The sequence below is a fragment of the Hyla sarda genome, unplaced genomic scaffold, assembly GCF_029499605.1.
Source record: "Hyla sarda isolate aHylSar1 unplaced genomic scaffold, aHylSar1.hap1 scaffold_219, whole genome shotgun sequence".
Classification (NCBI taxonomy): Eukaryota; Metazoa; Chordata; class Amphibia; order Anura; family Hylidae; genus Hyla; species Hyla sarda.
In genome coordinates, this window is record NW_026608861.1 from 166,489 (window position 1) to 190,563 (window position 24,075).

Consider the following 24,075-nt stretch of genomic DNA (forward strand, 5'->3'; position numbering starts at 1 on the left):
TTTAAAAGTGATTTCGGCGGAGAAATATATATATATATATATATATATATATATATATATATATATATATATACGCGCACACACACACATATATATAAACGTATTCTCCGTTGAGATATTGCAGCCGCTGCTGTGTCCAGGCCCAGGAGCCTTAGCACTGTGCTGTGATGTCACTCAATACCACTGACATCACTAGGTGTAAACAACATCTCTCCTTTGCTGTGTATGTGACTATGGAGCTGTTTGGTGATGTCGTCTATTATGGCCTTCATAGAAGCAACAGGAGATTGTTGCATCCATCTAGAACCCTCAGAACTACAGTGCTATGATGTCACTCACTTCCACAGGCCTTGCAGAGTGTAAACAACAACAACCCAGCTTTGTTGTGTATGTAACCATAGGGATTTGTGATGTCACCTAGAACCTTCACAGCAGCGACAGCTTTATGAGGAGCATCAGCACTGCTCTGCCTGAGCAGAACCATCACCGCCATAGGTTGTCAAATAACCCGGGTTTAACCCACACAGGTAAGTCCAATGGGGTGCAGGCATGTCCTCTATGCTTACAGCTTCCCGTGGGTGTTGGTTTGATACCGTTTGGGGACAGCCAAGGAGGCATCTGCAGGCAACAAAGGTAGGTGTGTGCTTGTGTGTGTGTTTCCTATGCAGATCCTAAGCCCAGTGTCACATGCAAGTAGGAGGAGTAAGAAGGGTTCCTGGCAAATCCGGGTTATGGATTGCATTTAAAAAGGCCCCGTGGGAGTGCAATGGGCCCCTGTCTTGCTGCTTAGCAATAATGGTATGGGTTTAGGTTCTGCTGTGTGTACTGGTGGTTGACTGCCCCCCAGCCCAGAGTGTGCATGGAAAATTGTCTGGCAGCCTCCCTGACAGCAAGCAGTGATAGTGCCCATGAAGGGCACCTTGTTGGGCCCGCCCCTTTCACGGTTATCGCTTCTCGGCCTTTTGGCTAAGATCAAGTGTAGTATCTGTTCTTATCAGTTTAATATCTGATACGTCCCCTATCTGGGGACCATATATTAAATGGATTTTTGAGAACGGGGGCCGATTTCGAAGCTTGCTTCCGTCGCCCTATGCATTGACCCGATATGGCAGTATCTTCGGGTACAGTGCACCACCCCCTTACAGGGTTAAAAAGAAAGATTCCTACTTTCATTGCTACCTGCTTGCTGGCTAGCCAGCTAGCCAGCCCTGTGGGCCTTGCTGCTGCTGCAGCCAAAAAACAAAAGGTGGTGCTGCTGCTGCTGCTTCTGCTGCTTCTGCTTCTGCTTGTGTCTGGCCACTGTTGGAGCGTCCAGGCACAGGACTTCTGCTGCTGCTGACTAAATGGCCTCCTTAATTGGATCATTTGAGTAGCCAGCACACCTGTGCAGGTAGGGCATGACATGATAGGCAGCTGCCTTGATAGCGGGTGGGTGCTGAATGTTCCTAATTGACAAAATAAGATTAATGCTTATGAAGAAATATAAAATCTCATCCCTTCCCCAATATCGCGCCACACCCCTACCCCTTAATTCCCTGGTTGAACTTGATGGACATATGTCTTTTTTCGACCGTACTAACTATGTAACTATGTAACATAACATGGGGGGGGGGGGTCTCCTGGCTGTTCACACAGGTGTGTCATTGCTGTACATTGACCATGCATTGCTTCTGTGGTATTGCAAAGGCAAAGACAAATGCTTCCAGCCATCCATTGCACTAATGGATTGGTCATCAGCTGGCTGTCTATGTCCCGCATCAATATAGACCAAAGTATAGAGGGTTAGGCTATGCTATTGTGCACCTACCTGATGCATCAGAAGGTGCGAGGCCCTTGCTAAATTCTGTGCACAGACTTTGAGATCTATACTTTAGACTGTATCTAAACCTGCTCCAACATGGACTGACATTCTGGCCTACTTTCAGCCGATGCGACTTGTCTGTCGCTGAACAGTCGCTTTTTATGTATTCAGCACCTATGTATAATGTTGTAAAAATGCTCTAGAAGCTAAAGTCGCAGAAATGTCACACATATTTGGCCTGCAACTTTCTGTGCGACAAATTCAGACAGGAAAAATCAGTATAAATCCTTAGAAAATTATCCCCCAGTGTCTCCATCTGCTGGCGGTATTGAATAAGCATTGCTGCACTGATGGGGTATGCATTAGACGAAAAAAAAGAAGAAAAAGAAGAATAATACGCCCAGAAAAGAGGCGAAAAGGAGAAAAACGTAAAAAAACTTGAAAAAAAAGTAAGAGGAAGAGAAGGGAAAAAAAGGTGGAAATGGGTTTAAAAGTGATTTCGGCGGAGAAATATATATATATATATATATATATATATATATATATATATATACGCGCACACACACACATATATATAAACGTATTCTCCGTTGAGATATTGCAGCCGCTGCTGTGTCCAGGCCCAGGAGCCTTAGCACTGTGCTGTGATGTCACTCAATACCACTGACATCACTAGGTGTAAACAACATCTCTCCTTTGCTGTGTATGTGACTATGGAGCTGTTTGGTGATGTCGTCTATTATGGCCTTCATAGAAGCAACAGGAGATTGTTGCATCCATCTAGAACCCTCAGAACTACAGTGCTATGATGTCACTCACTTCCACAGGCCTTGCAGAGTGTAAACAACAACAACCCAGCTTTGTTGTGTATGTAACCATAGGGATTTGTGATGTCACCTAGAACCTTCACAGCAGCGACAGCTTTATGAGGAGCATCAGCACTGCTCTGCCTGAGCAGAACCATCACCGCCATAGGTTGTCAAATAACCCGGGTTTAACCCACACAGGTAAGTCCAATGGGGTGCAGGCATGTCCTCTATGCTTACAGCTTCCCGTGGGTGTTGGTTTGATACCGTTTGGGGACAGCCAAGGAGGCATCTGCAGGCAACAAAGGTAGGTGTGTGCTTGTGTGTGTGTTTCCTATGCAGATCCTAAGCCCAGTGTCACATGCAAGTAGGAGGAGTAAGAAGGGTTCCTGGCAAATCCGGGTTATGGATTGCATTTAAAAAGGCCCCGTGGGAGTGCAATGGGCCCCTGTCTTGCTGCTTAGCAATAATGGTATGGGTTTAGGTTCTGCTGTGTGTACTGGTGGTTGACTGCCCCCCAGCCCAGAGTGTGCATGGAAAATTGTCTGGCAGCCTCCCTGACAGCAAGCAGTAATAGTGCCCATGAAGGGCACCTTGTTGGGCCCGCCCCTTTCACGGTTATCGCTTCTCGGCCTTTTGGCTAAGATCAAGTGTAGTATCTGTTCTTATCAGTTTAATATCTGATACGTCCCCTATCTGGGGACCATATATTAAATGGATTTTTGAGAACGGGGGCCGATTTCGAAGCTTGCTTCCGTCGCCCTATGCATTGACCCGATATGGCAGTATCTTCGGGTACAGTGCACCACCCCCTTACAGGGTTAAAAAGAAAGATTCCTACTTTCATTGCTACCTGCTTGCTGGCTAGCCAGCTAGCCAGCCCTGTGGGCCTTGCTGCTGCTGCAGCCAAAAAACAAAAGGTGGTGCTGCTGCTGCTTCTGCTGCTTCTGCTTCTGCTTGTGTCTGGCCGCTGTTGGAGCGTCCAGGCACAGGACTTCTGCTGCTGCTGACTAAATGGCCTCCTTAATTGGATCATTTGAGTAGCCAGCACACCTGTGCAGGTAGGGCATGACATGATAGGCAGCTGCCTTGATAGCGGGTGGGTGCTGAATGTTCCTAATTGACAAAATAAGATTAATGCTTATGAAGAAATATAAAATCTCATCCCTTCCCCAATAACGCGCCACACCCCTACCCCTTAATTCCCTGGTTGAACTTGATGGACATATGTCTTTTTTCGACCGTACTAACTATGTAACTATGTAACATAACATGGGGGGGGGGGGGGTCTCCTGGCTGTTCACACAGGTGTGTCATTGCTGTACATTGACCATGCATTGCTTCTGTGGTATTGCAAAGGCAAAGACAAATGCTTCCAGTTATCCATTGCACTAATGGATTGGTCATCAGCTGGCTGTCTATGTCCCGCATCAATATAGACCAAAGTACAGAGGGTTAGGCTATGCTATTGTGCACCTACCTGATGCATCAGAAGGTGCGAGGCCCTTGCTAAATTCTGTGCACAGACTTTGAGATCTATACTTTAGACTGTATCTAAACCTGCTCCAACATGGACTGACATTCTGGCCTACTTTCAGCCGATGCGACTTGTCTGTCGCTGAACAGTCGCTTTTTATGTATTCAGCACTTATGTATAATGTTGTAAAAATGCTCTAGAAGCTAAAGTCGCAGAAATGTCACACATATTTGGCCTGCAACTTTCTGTGCGACAAATTCAGACAGGAAAAATCAGTATAAATCCTTAGAAAATTATCCCCCAGTGTCTCCATCTGCTGGCGGTATTGAATAAGCATTGCTGCACTGATGGGGTATGCATTAGACGAAAAAAAAGAAGAAAAAGAAGAATAATACGCCCAGAAAAGAGGCGAAAAGGAGAAAAACGTAAAAAAACGTGAAAAAAAAGTAAGAGGAAGAGAAGGGAAAAAAAGGTGGAAATGGGTTTAAAAGTGATTTCGGCGGAGAAATATATATATATATATATATATATATATATATATATATATATATATATATATATATACGCGCACACACACACATATATATAAACGTATTCTCCGTTGAGATATTGCAGCCGCTGCTGTGTCCAGGCCCAGGAGCCTTAGCACTGTGCTGTGATGTCACTCAATACCACTGACATCACTAGGTGTAAACAACATCTCTCCTTTGCTGTGTATGTGACTATGGAGCTGTTTGGTGATGTCGTCTATTATGGCCTTCATAGAAGCAACAGGAGATTGTTGCATCCATCTAGAACCCTCAGAACTACAGTGCTATGATGTCACTCACTTCCACAGGCCTTGCAGAGTGTAAACAACAACAACCCAGCTTTGTTGTGTATGTAACCATAGGGATTTGTGATGTCACCTAGAACCTTCACAGCAGCGACAGCTTTATGAGGAGCATCAGCACTGCTCTGCCTGAGCAGAACCATCACCGCCATAGGTTGTCAAATAACCCGGGTTTAACCCACACAGGTAAGTCCAATGGGGTGCAGGCATGTCCTCTATGCTTACAGCTTCCCGTGGGTGTTGGTTTGATACCGTTTGGGGACAGCCAAGGAGGCATCTGCAGGCAACAAAGGTAGGTGTGTGCTTGTGTGTGTGTTTCCTATGCAGATCCTAAGCCCAGTGTCACATGCAAGTAGGAGGAGTAAGAAGGGTTCCTGGCAAATCCGGGTTATGGATTGCATTTAAAAAGGCCCCGTGGGAGTGCAATGGGCCCCTGTCTTGCTGCTTAGCAATAATGGTATGGGTTTAGGTTCTGCTGTGTGTACTGGTGGTTGACTGCCCCCCAGCCCAGAGTGTGCATGGAAAATTGTCTGGCAGCCTCCCTGACAGCAAGCAGTGATAGTACCCATGAAGGGCACCTTGTTGGGCCCGCCCCTTTCACGGTTATCGCTTCTCGGCCTTTTGGCTAAGATCAAGTGTAGTATCTGTTCTTATCAGTTTAATATCTGATACGTCCCCTATCTGGGGACCATATATTAAATGGATTTTTGAGAACGGGGGCCGATTTCGAAGCTTGCTTCCGTCGCCCTATGCATTGACCCGATATGGCAGTATCTTCGGGTACAGTGCACCACCCCCTTACAGGGTTAAAAAGAAAGATTCCTACTTTCATTGCTACCTGCTTGCTGGCTAGCCAGCTAGCCAGCCCTGTGGGCCTTGCTGCTGCTGCAGCCAAAAAACAAAAGGTGGTGCTGCTGCTGCTTCTGCTTCTGCTGCTTCTGCTTGTGTCTGGCCCCTGTTGGAGCGTCCAGGCACAGGACTTCTGCTGCTGCTGACTAAATGGCCTCCTTAATTGGATCATTTGAGTAGCCAGCACACCTGTGCAGGTAGGGCATGACATGATAGGCAGCTGCCTTGATAGCGGGTGGGTGCTGAATGTTCCTAATTGACAAAATAAGATTAATGCTTATGAAGAAATATAAAATCTCATCCCTTCCCCAATATCGCGCCACACCCCTACCCCTTAATTCCCTGGTTGAACTTGATGGACATATGTCTTTTTTCGACCGTACTAACTATGTAACTATGTAACATAACATGGGGGGGGGGGGGGGGGTCTCCTGGCTGTTCACACAGGTGTGTCATTGCTGTACATTGACCATGCATTGCTTCTGTGGTATTGCAAAGGCAAAGACAAATGCTTCCAGCCATCCATTGCACTAATGGATTGGTCATCAGCTGGCTGTCTATGTCCCGCATCAATATAGACCAAAGTACAGAGGGTTAGGCTATGCTATTGTGCACCTACCTGATGCATCAGAAGGTGCGAGGCCCTTGCTAAATTCTGTGCACAGACTTTGAGATCTATACTTTAGACTGTATCTAAACCTGCTCCAACATGGACTGACATTCTGGCCTACTTTCAGCCGATGCGACTTGTCTGTCGCTGAACAGTCGCTTTTTATGTATTCAGCACCTATGTATAATGTTGTAAAAATGCTCTAGAAGCTAAAGTCGCAGAAATGTCACACATATTTGGCCTGCAACTTTCTGTGCGACAAATTCAGACAGGAAAAATCAGTATAAATCCTTAGAAAATTATCCCCCAGTGTCTCCATCTGCTGGCGGTATTGAATAAGCATTGCTGCACTGATGGGGTATGCATTAGACGAAAAAAAAGAAGAAAAAGAAGAATAATACGCCCAGAAAAGAGGCGAAAAGGAGAAAAACGTAAAAAAACTTGAAAAAAAAGTAAGAGGAAGAGAAGGGAAAAAAAGGTGGAAATGGGTTTAAAAGTGATTTCGGCGGAGAAATATATATATATATATATATATATATATATATATATATATATATATATATACGCGCACACACACACATATATATAAACGTATTCTCCGTTGAGATATTGCAGCCGCTGCTGTGTCCAGGCCCAGGAGCCTTAGCACTGTGCTGTGATGTCACTCAATACCACTGACATCACTAGGTGTAAACAACATCTCTCCTTTGCTGTGTATGTGACTATGGAGCTGTTTGGTGATGTCGTCTATTATGGCCTTCATAGAAGCAACAGGAGATTGTTGCATCCATCTAGAACCCTCAGAACTACAGTGCTATGATGTCACTCACTTCCACAGGCCTTGCAGAGTGTAAACAACAACAACCCAGCTTTGTTGTGTATGTAACCATAGGGATTTGTGATGTCACCTAGAACCTTCACAGCAGCGACAGCTTTATGAGGAGCATCAGCACTGCTCTGCCTGAGCAGAACCATCACCGCCATAGGTTGTCAAATAACCCGGGTTTAACCCACACAGGTAAGTCCAATGGGGTGCAGGCATGTCCTCTATGCTTACAGCTTCCCGTGGGTGTTGGTTTGATACCGTTTGGGGACAGCCAAGGAGGCATCTGCAGGCAACAAAGGTAGGTGTGTGCTTGTGTGTGTGTTTCCTATGCAGATCCTAAGCCCAGTGTCACATGCAAGTAGGAGGAGTAAGAAGGGTTCCTGGCAAATCCGGGTTATGGATTGCATTTAAAAAGGCCCCGTGGGAGTGCAATGGGCCCCTGTCTTGCTGCTTAGCAATAATGGTATGGGTTTAGGTTCTGCTGTGTGTACTGGTGGTTGACTGCCCCCCAGCCCAGAGTGTGCATGGAAAATTGTCTGGCAGCCTCCCTGACAGCAAGCAGTGATAGTGCCCATGAAGGGCACCTTGTTGGGCCCGCCCCTTTCACGGTTATCGCTTCTCGGCCTTTTGGCTAAGATCAAGTGTAGTATCTGTTCTTATCAGTTTAATATCTGATACGTCCCCTATCTGGGGACCATATATTAAATGGATTTTTGAGAACGGGGGCCGATTTCGAAGCTTGCTTCCGTCGCCCTATGCATTGACCCGATATGGCAGTATCTTCGGGTACAGTGCACCACCCCCTTACAGGGTTAAAAAGAAAGATTCCTACTTTCATTGCTACCTGCTTGCTGGCTAGCCAGCTAGCCAGCCCTGTGGGCCTTGCTGCTGCTGCAGCCAAAAAACAAAAGGTGGTGCTGCTGCTGCTGCTTCTGCTGCTTCTGCTTCTGCTTGTGTCTGGCCGCTGTTGGAGCGTCCAGGCACAGGACTTCTGCTGCTGCTGACTAAATGGCCTCCTTAATTGGATCATTTGAGTAGCCAGCACACCTGTGCAGGTAGGGCATGACATGATAGGCAGCTGCCTTGATAGCGGGTGGGTGCTGAATGTTCCTAATTGACAAAATAAGATTAATGCTTATGAAGAAATATAAAATCTCATCCCTTCCCCAATATCGCGCCACACCCCTACCCCTTAATTCCCTGGTTGAACTTGATGGACATATGTCTTTTTTCGACCGTACTAACTATGTAACTATGTAACATAACATGGGGGGGGGGGGTCTCCTGGCTGTTCACACAGGTGTGTCATTGCTGTACATTGACCATGCATTGCTTCTGTGGTATTGCAAAGGCAAAGACAAATGCTTCCAGCCATCCATTGCACTAATGGATTGGTCATCAGCTGGCTGTCTATGTCCCGCATCAATATAGACCAAAGTACAGAGGGTTAGGCTATGCTATTGTGCACCTACCTGATGCATCAGAAGGTGCGAGGCCCTTGCTAAATTCTGTGCACAGACTTTGAGATCTATACTTTAGACTGTATCTAAACCTGCTCCAACATGGACTGACATTCTGGCCTACTTTCAGCCGATGCGACTTGTCTGTCGCTGAACAGTCGCTTTTTATGTATTCAGCACCTATGTATAATGTTGTAAAAATGCTCTAGAAGCTAAAGTCGCAGAAATGTCACACATATTTGGCCTGCAACTTTCTGTGCGACAAATTCAGACAGGAAAAATCAGTATAAATCCTTAGAAAATTATCCCCCAGTGTCTCCATCTGCTGGCGGTATTGAATAAGCATTGCTGCACTGATGGGGTATGCATTAGACGAAAAAAAAGAAGAAAAAGAAGAATAATACGCCCAGAAAAGAGGCGAAAAGGAGAAAAACGTAAAAAAACTTGAAAAAAAAGTAAGAGGAAGAGAAGGGAAAAAAAGGTGGAAATGGGTTTAAAAGTGATTTCGGCGGAGAAATATATATATATATATATATATATATATATATATATATATATATATACGCGCACACACACACATATATATAAACGTATTCTCCGTTGAGATATTGCAGCCGCTGCTGTGTCCAGGCCCAGGAGCCTTAGCACTGTGCTGTGATGTCACTCAATACCACTGACATCACTAGGTGTAAACAACATCTCTCCTTTGCTGTGTATGTGACTATGGAGCTGTTTGGTGATGTCGTCTATTATGGCCTTCATAGAAGCAACAGGAGATTGTTGCATCCATCTAGAACCCTCAGAACTACAGTGCTATGATGTCACTCACTTCCACAGGCCTTGCAGAGTGTAAACAACAACAACCCAGCTTTGTTGTGTATGTAACCATAGGGATTTGTGATGTCACCTAGAACCTTCACAGCAGCGACAGCTTTATGAGGAGCATCAGCACTGCTCTGCCTGAGCAGAACCATCACCGCCATAGGTTGTCAAATAACCCGGGTTTAACCCACACAGGTAAGTCCAATGGGGTGCAGGCATGTCCTCTATGCTTACAGCTTCCCGTGGGTGTTGGTTTGATACCGTTTGGGGACAGCCAAGGAGGCATCTGCAGGCAACAAAGGTAGGTGTGTGCTTGTGTGTGTGTTTCCTATGCAGATCCTAAGCCCAGTGTCACATGCAAGTAGGAGGAGTAAGAAGGGTTCCTGACAAATCCGGGTTATGGATTGCATTTAAAAAGGTCCCGTGGGAGTGCAATGGGCCCCTATCTTGCTGCTTAGCAATAATGGTATGGGTTTAGGTTCTGCTGTGTGTACTGGTGGTTGACTGCCCCCCAGCCCAGAGTGTGCATGGAAAATTGTCTGGCAGCCTCCCTGACAGCAAGCAGTGATAGTGCCCATGAAGGGCACCTTGTTGGGCCCGCCCCTTTCACGGTTATCGCTTCTCGGCCTTTTGGCTAAGATCAAGTGTAGTATCTGTTCTTATCAGTTTAATATCTGATACGTCCCCTATCTGGGGACCATATATTAAATGGATTTTTGAGAACGGGGGCCGATTTCGAAGCTTGCTTCCGTCGCCCTATGCATTGACCCGATATGGCAGTATCTTCGGGTACAGTGCACCACCCCCTTACAGGGTTAAAAAGAAAGATTCCTACTTTCATTGCTACCTGCTTGCTGGCTAGCCAGCTAGCCAGCCCTGTGGGCCTTGCTGCTGCTGCAGCCAAAAAACAAAAGGTGGTGCTGCTGCTGCTTCTGCTGCTTCTGCTTCTGCTTGTGTCTGGCCGCTGTTGGAGCGTCCAGGCACAGGACTTCTGCTGCTGCTGACTAAATGGCCTCCTTAATTGGATCATTTGAGTAGCCAGCACACCTGTGCAGGTAGGGCATGACATGATAGGCAGCTGCCTTGATAGCGGGTGGGTGCTGAATGTTCCTAATTGACAAAATAAGATTAATGCTTATGAAGAAATATAAAATCTCATCCCTTCCCCAATATCGCGCCACACCCCTACCCCTTAATTCCCTGGTTGAACTTGATGGACATATGTCTTTTTTCGACCGTACTAACTATGTAACTATGTAACATAACATGGGGGGGGGGGGGTCTCCTGGCTGTTCACACAGGTGTGTCATTGCTGTAAATTGACCATGCATTGCTTCTGTGGTATTGCAAAGGCAAAGACAAATGCTTCCAGCCATCCATTGCACTAATGGATTGGTCATCAGCTGGCTGTCTATGTCCCGCATCAATATAGACCAAAGTACAGAGGGTTAGGCTATGCTATTGTGCACCTACCTGATGCATCAGAAGGTGCGAGGCCCTTGCTAAATTCTGTGCACAGACTTTGAGATCTATACTTTAGACTGTATCTAAACCTGCTCCAACATGGACTGACATTCTGGCCTACTTTCAGCCGATGCGACTTGTCTGTCGCTGAACAGTCGCTTTTTATGTATTCAGCACCTATGTATAATGTTGTAAAAATGCTCTAGAAGCTAAAGTCGCAGAAATGTCACACATATTTGGCCTGCAACTTTCTGTGCGACAAATTCAGACAGGAAAAATCAGTATAAATCCTTAGAAAATTATCCCCCAGTGTCTCCATCTGCTGGCGGTATTGAATAAGCATTGCTGCACTGATGGGGTATGCATTAGACGAAAAAAAAGAAGAAAAAGAAGAATAATACGCCCAGAAAAGAGGCGAAAAGGAGAAAAACGTAAAAAAACGTGAAAAAAAAGTAAGAGGAAGAGAAGGGAAAAAAAGGTGGAAATGGGTTTAAAAGTGATTTCGGCGGAGAAATATATATATATATATATATATATATATATATATATATATACGCGCACACACACACATATATATATAAACGTATTCTCCGTTGAGATATTGCAGCCGCTGCTGTGTCCAGGCCCAGGAGCCTTAGCACTGTGCTGTGATGTCACTCAATACCACTGACATCACTAGGTGTAAACAACATCTCTCCTTTGCTGTGTATGTGACTATGGAGCTGTTTGGTGATGTCGTCTATTATGGCCTTCATAGAAGCAACAGGAGATTGTTGCATCCATCTAGAACCCTCAGAACTACAGTGCTATGATGTCACTCACTTCCACAGGCCTTGCAGAGTGTAAACAACAACAACCCAGCTTTGTTGTGTATGTAACCATAGGGATTTGTGATGTCACCTAGAACCTTCACAGCAGCGACAGCTTTATGAGGAGCATCAGCACTGCTCTGCCTGAGCAGAACCATCACCGCCATAGGTTGTCAAATAACCCGGGTTTAACCCACACAGGTAAGTCCAATGGGGTGCAGGCATGTCCTCTATGCTTACAGCTTCCCGTGGGTGTTGGTTTGATACCGTTTGGGGACAGCCAAGGAGGCATCTGCAGGCAACAAAGGTAGGTGTGTGCTTGTGTGTGTGTTTCCTATGCAGATCCTAAGCCCAGTGTCACATGCAAGTAGGAGGAGTAAGAAGGGTTCCTGGCAAATCCGGGTTATGGATTGCATTTAAAAAGGCCCCGTGGGAGTGCAATGGGCCCCTGTCTTGCTGCTTAGCAATAATGGTATGGGTTTAGGTTCTGCTGTGTGTACTGGTGGTTGACTGCCCCCCAGCCCAGAGTGTGCATGGAAAATTGTCTGGCAGCCTCCCTGACAGCAAGCAGTGATAGTGCCCATGAAGGGCACCTTGTTGGGCCCGCCCCTTTCACGGTTATCGCTTCTCGGCCTTTTGGCTAAGATCAAGTGTAGTATCTGTTCTTATCAGTTTAATATCTGATACGTCCCCTATCTGGGGACCATATATTAAATGGATTTTTGAGAACGGGGGCCGATTTCGAAGCTTGCTTCCGTCGCCCTATGCATTGACCCGATATGGCAGTATCTTCGGGTACAGTGCACCACCCCCTTACAGGGTTAAAAAGAAAGATTCCTACTTTCATTGCTACCTGCTTGCTGGCTAGCCAGCTAGCCAGCCCTGTGGGCCTTGCTGCTGCTGCAGCCAAAAAACAAAAGGTGGTGCTGCTGCTGCTTCTGCTGCTTCTGCTTCTGCTTGTGTCTGGCCGCTGTTGGAGCGTCCAGGCACAGGACTTCTGCTGCTGCTGACTAAATGGCCTCCTTAATTGGATCATTTGAGTATCCAGCACACCTGTGCAGGTAGGGCATGACATGATAGGCAGCTGCCTTGATAGCGGGTGGGTGCTGAATGTTCCTAATTGACAAAATAAGATTAATGCTTATGAAGAAATATAAAATCTCATCCCTTCCCCAATATCGCGCCACACCCCTACCCCTTAATTCCCTGGTTGAACTTGATGGACATATGTCTTTTTTCGACCGTACTAACTATGTAACTATGTAACATAACATGGGGGGGGGGGGTCTCCTGGCAGTTCACACAGGTGTGTCATTGCTGTACATTGACCATGCATTGCTTCTGTGGTATTGCAAAGGCAAAGACAAATGCTTCCAGCCATCCATTGCACTAATGGATTGGTCATCAGCTGGCTGTCTATGTCCCGCATCAATATAGACCAAAGTACAGAGGGTTAGGCTATGCTATTGTGCACCTACCTGATGCATCAGAAGGTGCGAGGCCCTTGCTAAATTCTGTGCACAGACTTTGAGATCTATACTTTAGACTGTATCTAAACCTGCTCCAACATGGACTGACATTCTGGCCTACTTTCAGCCGATGCGACTTGTCTGTCGCTGAACAGTCGCTTTTTATGTATTCAGCACCTATGTATAATGTTGTAAAAATGCTCTAGAAGCTAAAGTCGCAGAAATGTCACACATATTTGGCCTGCAACTTTCTGTGCGACAAATTCAGACAGGAAAAATCAGTATAAATCCTTAGAAAATTATCCCCCAGTGTCTCCATCTGCTGGCGGTATTGAATAAGCATTGCTGCACTGATGGGGTATGCATTAGACGAAAAAAAAGAAGAAAAAGAAGAATAATACGCCCAGAAAAGAGGCGAAAAGGAGAAAAACGTAAAAAAACTTGAAAAAAAAGTAAGAGGAAGAGAAGGGAAAAAAAGGTGGAAATGGGTTTAAAAGTGATTTCGGCGGAGAAATATATATATATATATATATATATATATATATATATATATACGCGCACACACACACATATATATAAACGTATTCTCCGTTGAGATATTGCAGCCGCTGCTGTGTCCAGGCCCAGGAGCCTTAGCACTGTGCTGTGATGTCACTCAATACCACTGACATCACTAGGTGTAAACAACATCTCTCCTTTGCTGTGTATGTGACTATGGAGCTGTTTGGTGATGTCGTCTATTATGGCCTTCATAGAAGCAACAGGAGATTGTTGCATCCATCTAGAACCCTCAGAACTACAGTGCTATGATGTCACTCACTTCCACAGGCCTTGCAGAGTGTAAACAACAACAACCCAGCTTTGTTGTGTATGTAACCATAGGGATTTGTGATGTCACCTAGAACCTTCACAGCAGCGACAGCTTTATGAGGAGCATCAGCACTGCTCTGCCTGAGCAGAACCATCACCGCCATAGGTTGTCAAATAACCCGGGTTTAACCCACACAGGTAAGTCCAATGGGGTGCAGGCATGTCCTCTATGCTTACAGCTTCCCGTGGGTGTTGGTTTGATACCGTTTGGGGACAGCCAAGGAGGCATCTGCAGGCAACAAAGGTAGGTGTGTGCTTGTGTGTGTGTTTCCTATGCAGATCCTAAGCCCAGTGTCACATGCACGTAGGAGGAGTAAGAAGGGTTCCTGGCAAATCCGGGTTATGGATTGCATTTAAAAAGGCCCCGTGGGAGTGCAATGGGCCCCTGTCTTGCTGCTTAGCAATAATGGTATGGGTTTAGGTTCTGCTGTGTGTACTGGTGGTTGACTGCCCCCCAGCCCAGAGTGTGCATGGAAAATTGTCTGGCAGCCTCCCTGACAGCAAGCAGTGATAGTGCCCATGAAGGGCACCTTGTTGGGCCCGCCCCTTTCACGGTTATCGCTTCTCGGCCTTTTGGCTAAGATCAAGTGTAGTATCTGTTCTTATCAGTTTAATATCTGATACGTCCCCTATCTGGGGACCATATATTAAATGGATTTTTGAGAACGGGGGCCGATTTCGAAGCTTGCTTCCGTCGCCCTATGCATTGACCCGATATGGCAGTATCTTCGGGTACAGTGCACCACCCCCTTACAGGGTTAAAAAGAAAGATTCCTACTTTCATTGCTACCTGCTTGCTGGCTAGCCAGCTAGCCAGCCCTGTGGGCCTTGCTGCTGCTGCAGCCAAAAAACAAAAGGTGGTGCTGCTGCTGCTTCTGCTGCTTCTGCTGCTTCTGCTTCTGCTTGTGTCTGGCCGCTGTTGGAGCGTCCAGGCACAGGACTTCTGCTGCTGCTGACGACTAAATGGCCTCCTTAATTGGATCATTTGAGTAGCCAGCACACCTGTGCAGGTAGGGCATGACATGATAGGCAGCTGCCTTGATAGCGGGTGGGTGCTGAATGTTCCTAATTGACAAAATAAGATTAATGCTTATGAAGAAATATAAAATCTCATCCCTTCCCCAATATCGCGCCACACCCCTACCCCTTAATTCCCTGGTTGAACTTGATGGACATATGTCTTTTTTCGACCGTACTAACTATGTAACTATGTAACATAACATGGGGGGGGGGGGGGGGGGTCTCCTGGCTGTTCACACAGGTGTGTCATTGCTGTACATTGACCATGCATTGCTTCTGTGGTATTGCAAAGGCAAAGACAAATGCTTCCAGCCATCCATTGCACTAATGGATTGGTCATCAGCTGGCTGTCTATGTCCCGCATCAATATAGACCAAAGTACAGAGGGTTAGGCTATGCTATTGTGCACCTACCTGATGCATCAGAAGGTGCGAGGCCCTTGCTAAATTCTGTGCACAGACTTTGAGATCTATACTTTAGACTGTATCTAAACCTGCTCCAACATGGACTGACATTCTGGCCTACTTTCAGCCGATGCGACTTGTCTGTCGCTGAACAGTCGCTTTTTATGTATTCAGCACCTATGTATAATGTTGTAAAAATGCTCTAGAAGCTAAAGTCGCAGAAATGTCACACATATTTGGCCTGCAACTTTCTGTGCGACAAATTCAGACAGGAAAAATCAGTATAAATCCTTAGAAAATTATCCCCCAGTGTCTCCATCTGCTGGCGGTATTGAATAAGCATTGCTGCACTGATGGGGTATGCATTAGACGAAAAAAAAGAAGAAAAAGAAGAATAATACGCCCAGAAAAGAGGCGAAAAGGAGAAAAACGTAAAAAAACGTGAAAAAAAAGTAAGAGGAAGAGAAGGGAAAAAAAGGTGGAAATGGGTTTAAAAGTGATTTCGGCGGAGAAATATATATATATATATATATATATATATATATATATATATACGCGCACACACACACATATATATAAACGTATTCTCCGTTGAGATATTGCAGCCGCTGCTGTGTCCAGGCCCAGGAGCCTTAGCACTGTGCTGTGATGTCACTCAATACCACTGACATCACTAGGTGTAAACAACATCTCTCCTTTGCTGTGTATGTGACTATGGAGCTGTTTGGTGATGTCGTCTATTATGGCCTTCATAGAAGCAACAGGAGATTGTTGCATCCATCTAGAACCCTCAGAACTACAGTGCTATGATGTCACTCACTTCCACAGGCCTTGCAGAGTGTAAACAACAACAACCCAGCTTTGTTGTGTATGTAACCATAGGGATTTGTGATGTCACCTAGAACCTTCACAGCAGCGACAGCTTTATGAGGAGCATCAGCACTGCTCTGCCTGAGCAGAACCATCACCGCCATAGGTTGTCAAATAACCCGGGTTTAACCCACACAGGTAAGTCCAATGGGGTGCAGGCATGTCCTCTATGCTTACAGCTTCCCGTGGGTGTTGGTTTGATACCGTTTGGGGACAGCCAAGGAGGCATCTGCAGGCAACAAAGGTAGGTGTGTGCTTGTGTGTGTGTTTCCTATGCAGATCCTAAGCCCAGTGTCACATGCAAGTAGGAGGAGTAAGAAGGGTTCCTGGCAAATCCGGGTTATGGATTGCATTTAAAAAGGCCCCGTGGGAGTGCAATGGGCCCCTGTCTTGCTGCTTAGCAATAATGGTATGGGTTTAGGTTCTGCTGTGTGTACTGGTGGTTGACTGCCCCCCAGCCCAGAGTGTGCATGGAAAATTGTCTGGCAGCCTCCCTGACAGCAAGCAGTGATAGTGCCCATGAAGGGCACCTTGTTGGGCCCGCCCCTTTCACGGTTATCGCTTCTCGGCCTTTTGGCTAAGATCAAGTGTAGTATCTGTTCTTATCAGTTTAATATCTGATACGTCCCCTATCTGGGGACCATATATTAAATGGATTTTTGAGAACGGGGGCCGATTTCGAAGCTTGCTTCCGTCGCCCTATGCATTGACCCGATATGGCAGTATCTTCGGGTACAGTGCACCACCCCCTTACAGGGTTAAAAAGAAAGATTCCTACTTTCATTGCTACCTGCTTGCTGGCTAGCCAGCTAGCCAGCCCTGTGGGCCTTGCTGCTGCTGCAGCCAAAAAACAAAAGGTGGTGCTGCTGCTGCTTCTGCTGCTTCTGCTTCTGCTTGTGTCTGGCCGCTGTTGGAGCGTCCAGGCACAGGACTTCTGCTGCTGCTGACTAAATGGCCTCCTTAATTGGATCATTTGAGTATCCAGCACACCTGTGCAGGTAGGGCATGACATGATAGGCAGCTGCCTTGATAGCGGGTGGGTGCTGAATGTTCCTAATTGACAAAATAAGATTAATGCTTATGAAGAAATATAAAATCTCATCCCTTCCCCAATATCGCGCCACACCCCTACCCCTTAATTCCCTGGTTGAACTTGATGGACATATGTCTTTTTTCGACCGTACTAACTATGTAACTATGTAACATAACATGGGGGGGGGGGGGTCTCCTGGCAGTTCACACAGGTGTGTCATTGCTGTACATTGACCATGCATTGCTTCTGTGGTATTGCAAAGGCAAAGACAAATGCTTCCAGCCATCCATTGCACTAATGGATTGGTCATCAGCTGGCTGTCTATGTCCCGCATCAATATAGACCAAAGTACAGAGGGTTAGGCTATGCTATTGTGCACCTACCTGATGCATCAGAAGGTGCGAGGCCCTTGCTAAATTCTGTGCACAGACTTTGAGATCTATACTTTAGACTGTATCTAAACCTGCTCCAACATGGACTGACATTCTGGCCTACTTTCAGCCGATGCGACTTGTCTGTCGCTGAACAGTCGCTTTTTATGTATTCAGCACCTATGTATAATGTTGTAAAAATGCTCTAGAAGCTAAAGTCGCAGAAATGTCACACATATTTGGCCTGCAACTTTCTGTGCGACAAATTCAGACAGGAAAAATCAGTATAAATCCTTAGAAAATTATCCCCCAGTGTCTCCATCTGCTGGCGGTATTGAATAAGCATTGCTGCACTGATGGGGTATGCATTAGACGAAAAAAAAGAAGAAAAAGAAGAATAATACGCCCAGAAAAGAGGCGAAAAGGAGAAAAACGTAAAAAAACTTGAAAAAAAAGTAAGAGGAAGAGAAGGGAAAAAAAGGTGGAAATGGGTTTAAAAGTGATTTCGGCGGAGAAATATATATATATATATATATATATATATATATATATATATATATATATACGCGCACACACACACATATATATAAACGTATTCTCCGTTGAGATATTGCAGCCGCTGCTGTGTCCAGGCCCAGGAGCCTTAGCACTGTGCTGTGATGTCACTCAATACCACTGACATCACTAGGTGTAAACAACATCTCTCCTTTGCTGTGTATGTGACTATGGAGCTGTTTGGTGATGTCGTCTATTATGGCCTTCATAGAAGCAACAGGAGATTGTTGCATCCATCTAGAACCCTCAGAACTACAGTGCTATGATGTCACTCACTTCCACAGGCCTTGCAGAGTGTAAACAACAACAACCCAGCTTTGTTGTGTATGTAACCATAGGGATTTGTGATGTCACCTAGAACCTTCACAGCAGCGACAGCTTTATGAGGAGCATCAGCACTGCTCTGCCTGAGCAGAACCATCACCGCCATAGGTTGTCAAATAACCCGGGTTTAACCCACACAGGTAAGTCCAATGGGGTGCAGGCATGTCCTCTATGCTTACAGCTTCCCGTGGGTGTTGGTTTGATACCGTTTGGGGACAGCCAAGGAGGCATCTGCAGGCAACAAAGGTAGGTGTGTGCTTGTGTGTGTGTTTCCTATGCAGATCCTAAGCCCAGTGTCACATGCACGTAGGAGGAGTAAGAAGGGTTCCTGGCAAATCCGGGTTATGGATTGCATTTAAAAAGGCCCCGTGGGAGTGCAATGGGCCCCTGTCTTGCTGCTTAGCAATAATGGTATGGGTTTAGGTTCTGCTGTGTGTACTGGTGGTTGACTGCCCCCCAGCCCAGAGTGTGCATGGAAAATTGTCTGGCAGCCTCCCTGACAGCAAGCAGTGATAGTGCCCATGAAGGGCACCTTGTTGGGCCCGCCCCTTTCACGGTTATCGCTTCTCGGCCTTTTGGCTAAGATCAAGTGTAGTATCTGTTCTTATCAGTTTAATATCTGATACGTCCCCTATCTGGGGACCATATATTAAATGGATTTTTGAGAACGGGGGCCGATTTCGAAGCTTGCTTCCGTCGCCCTATGCATTGACCCGATATGGCAGTATCTTCGGGTACAGTGCACCACCCCCTTACAGGGTTAAAAAGAAAGATTCCTACTTTCATTGCTACCTGCTTGCTGGCTAGCCAGCTAGCCAGCCCTGTGGGCCTTGCTGCTGCTGCAGCCAAAAAACAAAAGGTGGTGCTGCTGCTGCTTCTGCTGCTTCTGCTGCTTCTGCTTCTGCTTGTGTCTGGCCGCTGTTGGAGCGTCCAGGCACAGGACTTCTGCTGCTGCTGACGACTAAATGGCCTCCTTAATTGGATCATTTGAGTAGCCAGCACACCTGTGCAGGTAGGGCATGACATGATAGGCAGCTGCCTTGATAGCGGGTGGGTGCTGAATGTTCCTAATTGACAAAATAAGATTAATGCTTATGAAGAAATATAAAATCTCATCCCTTCCCCAATATCGCGCCACACCCCTACCCCTTAATTCCCTGGTTGAACTTGATGGACATATGTCTTTTTTCGACCGTACTAACTATGTAACTATGTAACATAACATGGGGGGGGGGGGGGGTCTCCTGGCTGTTCACACAGGTGTGTCATTGCTGTACATTGACCATGCATTGCTTCTGTGGTATTGCAAAGGCAAAGACAAATGCTTCCAGCCATCCATTGCACTAATGGATTGGTCATCAGCTGGCTGTCTATGTCCCGCATCAATATAGACCAAAGTACAGAGGGTTAGGCTATGCTATTGTGCACCTACCTGATGCATCAGAAGGTGCGAGGCCCTTGCTAAATTCTGTGCACAGACTTTGAGATCTATACTTTAGACTGTATCTAAACCTGCTCCAACATGGACTGACATTCTGGCCTACTTTCAGCCGATGCGACTTGTCTGTCGCTGAACAGTCGCTTTTTATGTATTCAGCACCTATGTATAATGTTGTAAAAATGCTCTAGAAGCTAAAGTCGCAGAAATGTCACACATATTTGGCCTGCAACTTTCTGTGCGACAAATTCAGACAGGAAAAATCAGTATAAATCCTTAGAAAATTATCCCCCAGTGTCTCCATCTGCTGGCGGTATTGAATAAGCATTGCTGCACTGATGGGGTATGCATTAGACGAAAAAAAAGAAGAAAAAGAAGAATAATACGCCCAGAAAAGAGGCGAAAAGGAGAAAAACGTAAAAAAACGTGAAAAAAAAGTAAGAGGAAGAGAAGGGAAAAAAAGGTGGAAATGGGTTTAAAAGTGATTTCGGCGGAGAAATATATATATATATATATATATATATATATATATATATATATATATATACGCGCACACACACACATATATATAAACGTATTCTCCGTTGAGATATTGCAGCCGCTGCTGTGTCCAGGCCCAGGAGCCTTAGCACTGTGCTGTGATGTCACTCAATACCACTGACATCACTAGGTGTAAACAACATCTCTCCTTTGCTGTGTATGTGACTATGGAGCTGTTTGGTGATGTCGTCTATTATGGCCTTCATAGAAGCAACAGGAGATTGTTGCATCCATCTAGAACCCTCAGAACTACAGTGCTATGATGTCACTCACTTCCACAGGCCTTGCAGAGTGTAAACAACAACAACCCAGCTTTGTTGTGTATGTAACCATAGGGATTTGTGATGTCACCTAGAACCTTCACAGCAGCGACAGCTTTATGAGGAGCATCAGCACTGCTCTGCCTGAGCAGAACCATCACCGCCATAGGTTGTCAAATAACCCGGGTTTAACCCACACAGGTAAGTCCAATGGGGTGCAGGCATGTCCTCTATGCTTACAGCTTCCCGTGGGTGTTGGTTTGATACCGTTTGGGGACAGCCAAGGAGGCATCTGCAGGCAACAAAGGTAGGTGTGTGCTTGTGTGTGTGTTTCCTATGCAGATCCTAAGCCCAGTGTCACATGCAAGTAGGAGGAGTAAGAAGGGTTCCTGGCAAATCCGGGTTATGGATTGCATTTAAAAAGGCCCCGTGGGAGTGCAATGGGCCCCTGTCTTGCTGCTTAGCAATAATGGTATGGGTTTAGGTTCTGCTGTGTGTACTGGTGGTTGACTGCCCCCCAGCCCAGAGTGTGCATGGAAAATTGTCTGGCAGCCTCCCTGACAGCAAGCAGTGATAGTGCCCATGAAGGGCACCTTGTTGGGCCCGCCCCTTTCACGGTTATCGCTTCTCGGCCTTTTGGCTAAGATCAAGTGTAGTATCTGTTCTTATCAGTTTAATATCTGATACGTCCCCTATCTGGGGACCATATATTAAATGGATTTTTGAGAACGGGGGCCGATTTCGAAGCTTGCTTCCGTCGCCCTATGCATTGACCCGATATGGCAGTATCTTCGGGTACAGTGCACCACCCCCTTACAGGGTTAAAAAGAAAGATTCCTACTTTCATTGCTACCTGCTTGCTGGCTAGCCAGCTAGCCAGCCCTGTGGGCCTTGCTGCTGCTGCAGCCAAAAAACAAAAGGTGGTGCTGCTGCTGCTTCTGCTGCTTCTGCTTCTGCTTGTGTCTGGCCGCTGTTGGAGCGTCCAGGCACAGGACTTCTGCTGCTGCTGACTAAATGGCCTCCTTAATTGGATCATTTGAGTATCCAGCACACCTGTGCAGGTAGGGCATGACATGATAGGCAGCTGCCTTGATAGAGGGTGGGTGCTGAATGTTCCTAATTGACAAAATAACATTAATGCTTATGAAGAAATATAAAATCTCATCCCTTCCCCAATATCGCGCCACACCCCTACCCCTTAATTCCCTGGTTGAACTTGATGGACATATGTCTTTTTTCGACCGTACTAACTATGTAACTATGTAACATAACATGGGGGGGGGGGGGGTCTCCTGGCTGTTCACACAGGTGTGTCATTGCTGTACATTGACCATGCATTGCTTCTGTGGTATTGCAAAGGCAAAGACAAATGCTTCCAGCCATCCATTGCACTAATGGATTGGTCATCAGCTGGCTGTCTATGTCCCGCATCAATATAGACCAAAGTACAGAGGGTTAGGCTATGCTATTGTGCACCTACCTGATGCATCAGAAGGTGCGAGGCCCTTGCTAAATTCTGTGCACAGACTTTGAGATCTATACTTTAGACTGTATCTAAACCTGCTCCAACATGGACTGACATTCTGGCCTACTTTCAGCCGATGCGACTTGTCTGTCGCTGAACAGTCGCTTTTTATGTATTCAGCACCTATGTATAATGTTGTAAAAATGCTCTAGAAGCTAAAGTCGCAGAAATGTCACACATATTTGGCCTGCAACTTTCTGTGCGACAAATTCAGACAGGAAAAATCAGTATAAATCCTTAGAAAATTATCCCCCAGTGTCTCCATCTGCTGGCGGTATTGAATAAGCATTGCTGCACTGATGGGGTATGCATTAGACGAAAAAAAAGAAGAAAAAGAAGAATAATACGCCCAGAAAAGAGGCGAAAAGGAGAAAAACGTAAAAAAACGTGAAAAAAAAGTAAGAGGAAGAGAAGGGAAAAAAAGGTGGAAATGGGTTTAAAAGTGATTTCGGCGGAGAAATATATATATATATATATATATATATATATATATATATATATATACGCGCACACACACACATATATATAAACGTATTCTCCGTTGAGATATTGCAGCCGCTGCTGTGTCCAGGCCCAGGAGCCTTAGCACTGTGCTGTGATGTCACTCAATACCACTGACATCACTAGGTGTAAACAACATCTCTCCTTTGCTGTGTATGTGACTATGGAGCTGTTTGGTGATGTCGTCTATTATGGCCTTCATAGAAGCAACAGGAGATTGTTGCATCCATCTAGAACCCTCAGAACTACAGTGCTATGATGTCACTCACTTCCACAGGCCTTGCAGAGTGTAAACAACAACAACCCAGCTTTGTTGTGTATGTAACCATAGGGATTTGTGATGTCACCTAGAACCTTCACAGCAGCGACAGCTTTATGAGGAGCATCAGCACTGCTCTGCCTGAGCAGAACCATCACCGCCATAGGTTGTCAAATAACCCGGGTTTAACCCACACAGGTAAGTCCAATGGGGTGCAGGCATGTCCTCTATGCTTACAGCTTCCCGTGGGTGTTGGTTTGATACCGTTTGGGGACAGCCAAGGAGGCATCTGCAGGCAACAAAGGTAGGTGTGTGCTTGTGTGTGTGTTTCCTATGCAGATCCTAAGCCCAGTGTCACATGCAAGTAGGAGGAGTAAGAAGGGTTCCTGGCAAATCCGGGTTATGGATTGCATTTAAAAAGGCCCCGTGGGAGTGCAATGGGCCCCTGTCTTGCTGCTTAGCAATAATGGTATGGGTTTAGGTTCTGCTGTGTGTACTGGTGGTTGACTGCCCCCCAGCAGCCCAGAGTGTGCATGGAAAATTGTCTGGCAGCCTCCCTGACAGCAAGCAGTGATAGTGCCCATGAAGGGCACCTTGTTGGGCCGCCCCTTTCACGGTTATCGCTTCTCGGCCTTTTGGCTAAGATCAAGTGTAGTATCTGTTCTTATCAGTTTAATATCTGATACGTCCCCCTATCTGGGGACCATATATTAAATGGATTTTTGAGAACGGGGGCCGATTTCGAAGCTTGCTTCCGTCGCCCTATGCATTGACCCGATATGGCAGTATCTTCGGGTACAGTGCACCACCCCCTTAAAGGGGTTAAAAAGAAAGATTCCTACTTTCATTGCTACCTGCTTGCTGGCTAGCCAGCTAGCCA

The 24,075-nt window shown here is 46.0% G+C and overlaps 11 non-coding genes across 11 annotated transcripts; all 11 read left to right on the forward strand.

The window, feature by feature from the left end:
* Positions 1–946: 946 nt before the first annotated feature.
* Positions 947–1,137, forward strand: LOC130320245 (U2 spliceosomal RNA). The gene has a single exon (XR_008866180.1). It is a non-coding gene; the product is annotated as a U2 spliceosomal RNA (small nuclear RNA).
* Positions 1,138–3,227: 2,090 nt separating this feature from the next.
* Positions 3,228–3,418, forward strand: LOC130320246 (U2 spliceosomal RNA). The gene has a single exon (XR_008866181.1). It is a non-coding gene; the product is annotated as a U2 spliceosomal RNA (small nuclear RNA).
* A 2,103-nt stretch (positions 3,419–5,521) lies between these two features.
* On the forward strand, positions 5,522–5,712 carry LOC130320247 (U2 spliceosomal RNA). The gene has a single exon (XR_008866182.1). It is a non-coding gene; the product is annotated as a U2 spliceosomal RNA (small nuclear RNA).
* Positions 5,713–7,812: 2,100 nt separating this feature from the next.
* Positions 7,813–8,003, forward strand: LOC130320250 (U2 spliceosomal RNA). The gene has a single exon (XR_008866184.1). It is a non-coding gene; the product is annotated as a U2 spliceosomal RNA (small nuclear RNA).
* Positions 8,004–10,097: 2,094 nt separating this feature from the next.
* On the forward strand, positions 10,098–10,288 carry LOC130320251 (U2 spliceosomal RNA). The gene has a single exon (XR_008866185.1). It is a non-coding gene; the product is annotated as a U2 spliceosomal RNA (small nuclear RNA).
* Positions 10,289–12,376: 2,088 nt separating this feature from the next.
* On the forward strand, positions 12,377–12,567 carry LOC130320252 (U2 spliceosomal RNA). Its single transcript, XR_008866186.1, has one exon. It is a non-coding gene; the product is annotated as a U2 spliceosomal RNA (small nuclear RNA).
* Positions 12,568–14,652: 2,085 nt separating this feature from the next.
* LOC130320253 (U2 spliceosomal RNA) lies at positions 14,653–14,843 on the forward strand. The gene has a single exon (XR_008866187.1). It is a non-coding gene; the product is annotated as a U2 spliceosomal RNA (small nuclear RNA).
* Positions 14,844–16,946: 2,103 nt separating this feature from the next.
* LOC130320254 (U2 spliceosomal RNA) lies at positions 16,947–17,137 on the forward strand. Its single transcript, XR_008866188.1, has one exon. It is a non-coding gene; the product is annotated as a U2 spliceosomal RNA (small nuclear RNA).
* Positions 17,138–19,231: 2,094 nt separating this feature from the next.
* On the forward strand, positions 19,232–19,422 carry LOC130320059 (U2 spliceosomal RNA). The gene has a single exon (XR_008866029.1). It is a non-coding gene; the product is annotated as a U2 spliceosomal RNA (small nuclear RNA).
* Positions 19,423–21,530: 2,108 nt separating this feature from the next.
* On the forward strand, positions 21,531–21,721 carry LOC130320060 (U2 spliceosomal RNA). The gene has a single exon (XR_008866030.1). It is a non-coding gene; the product is annotated as a U2 spliceosomal RNA (small nuclear RNA).
* A 2,093-nt stretch (positions 21,722–23,814) lies between these two features.
* LOC130320176 (U2 spliceosomal RNA) lies at positions 23,815–24,006 on the forward strand. Its single transcript, XR_008866134.1, has one exon. It is a non-coding gene; the product is annotated as a U2 spliceosomal RNA (small nuclear RNA).
* Positions 24,007–24,075: the final 69 nt, after the last annotated feature.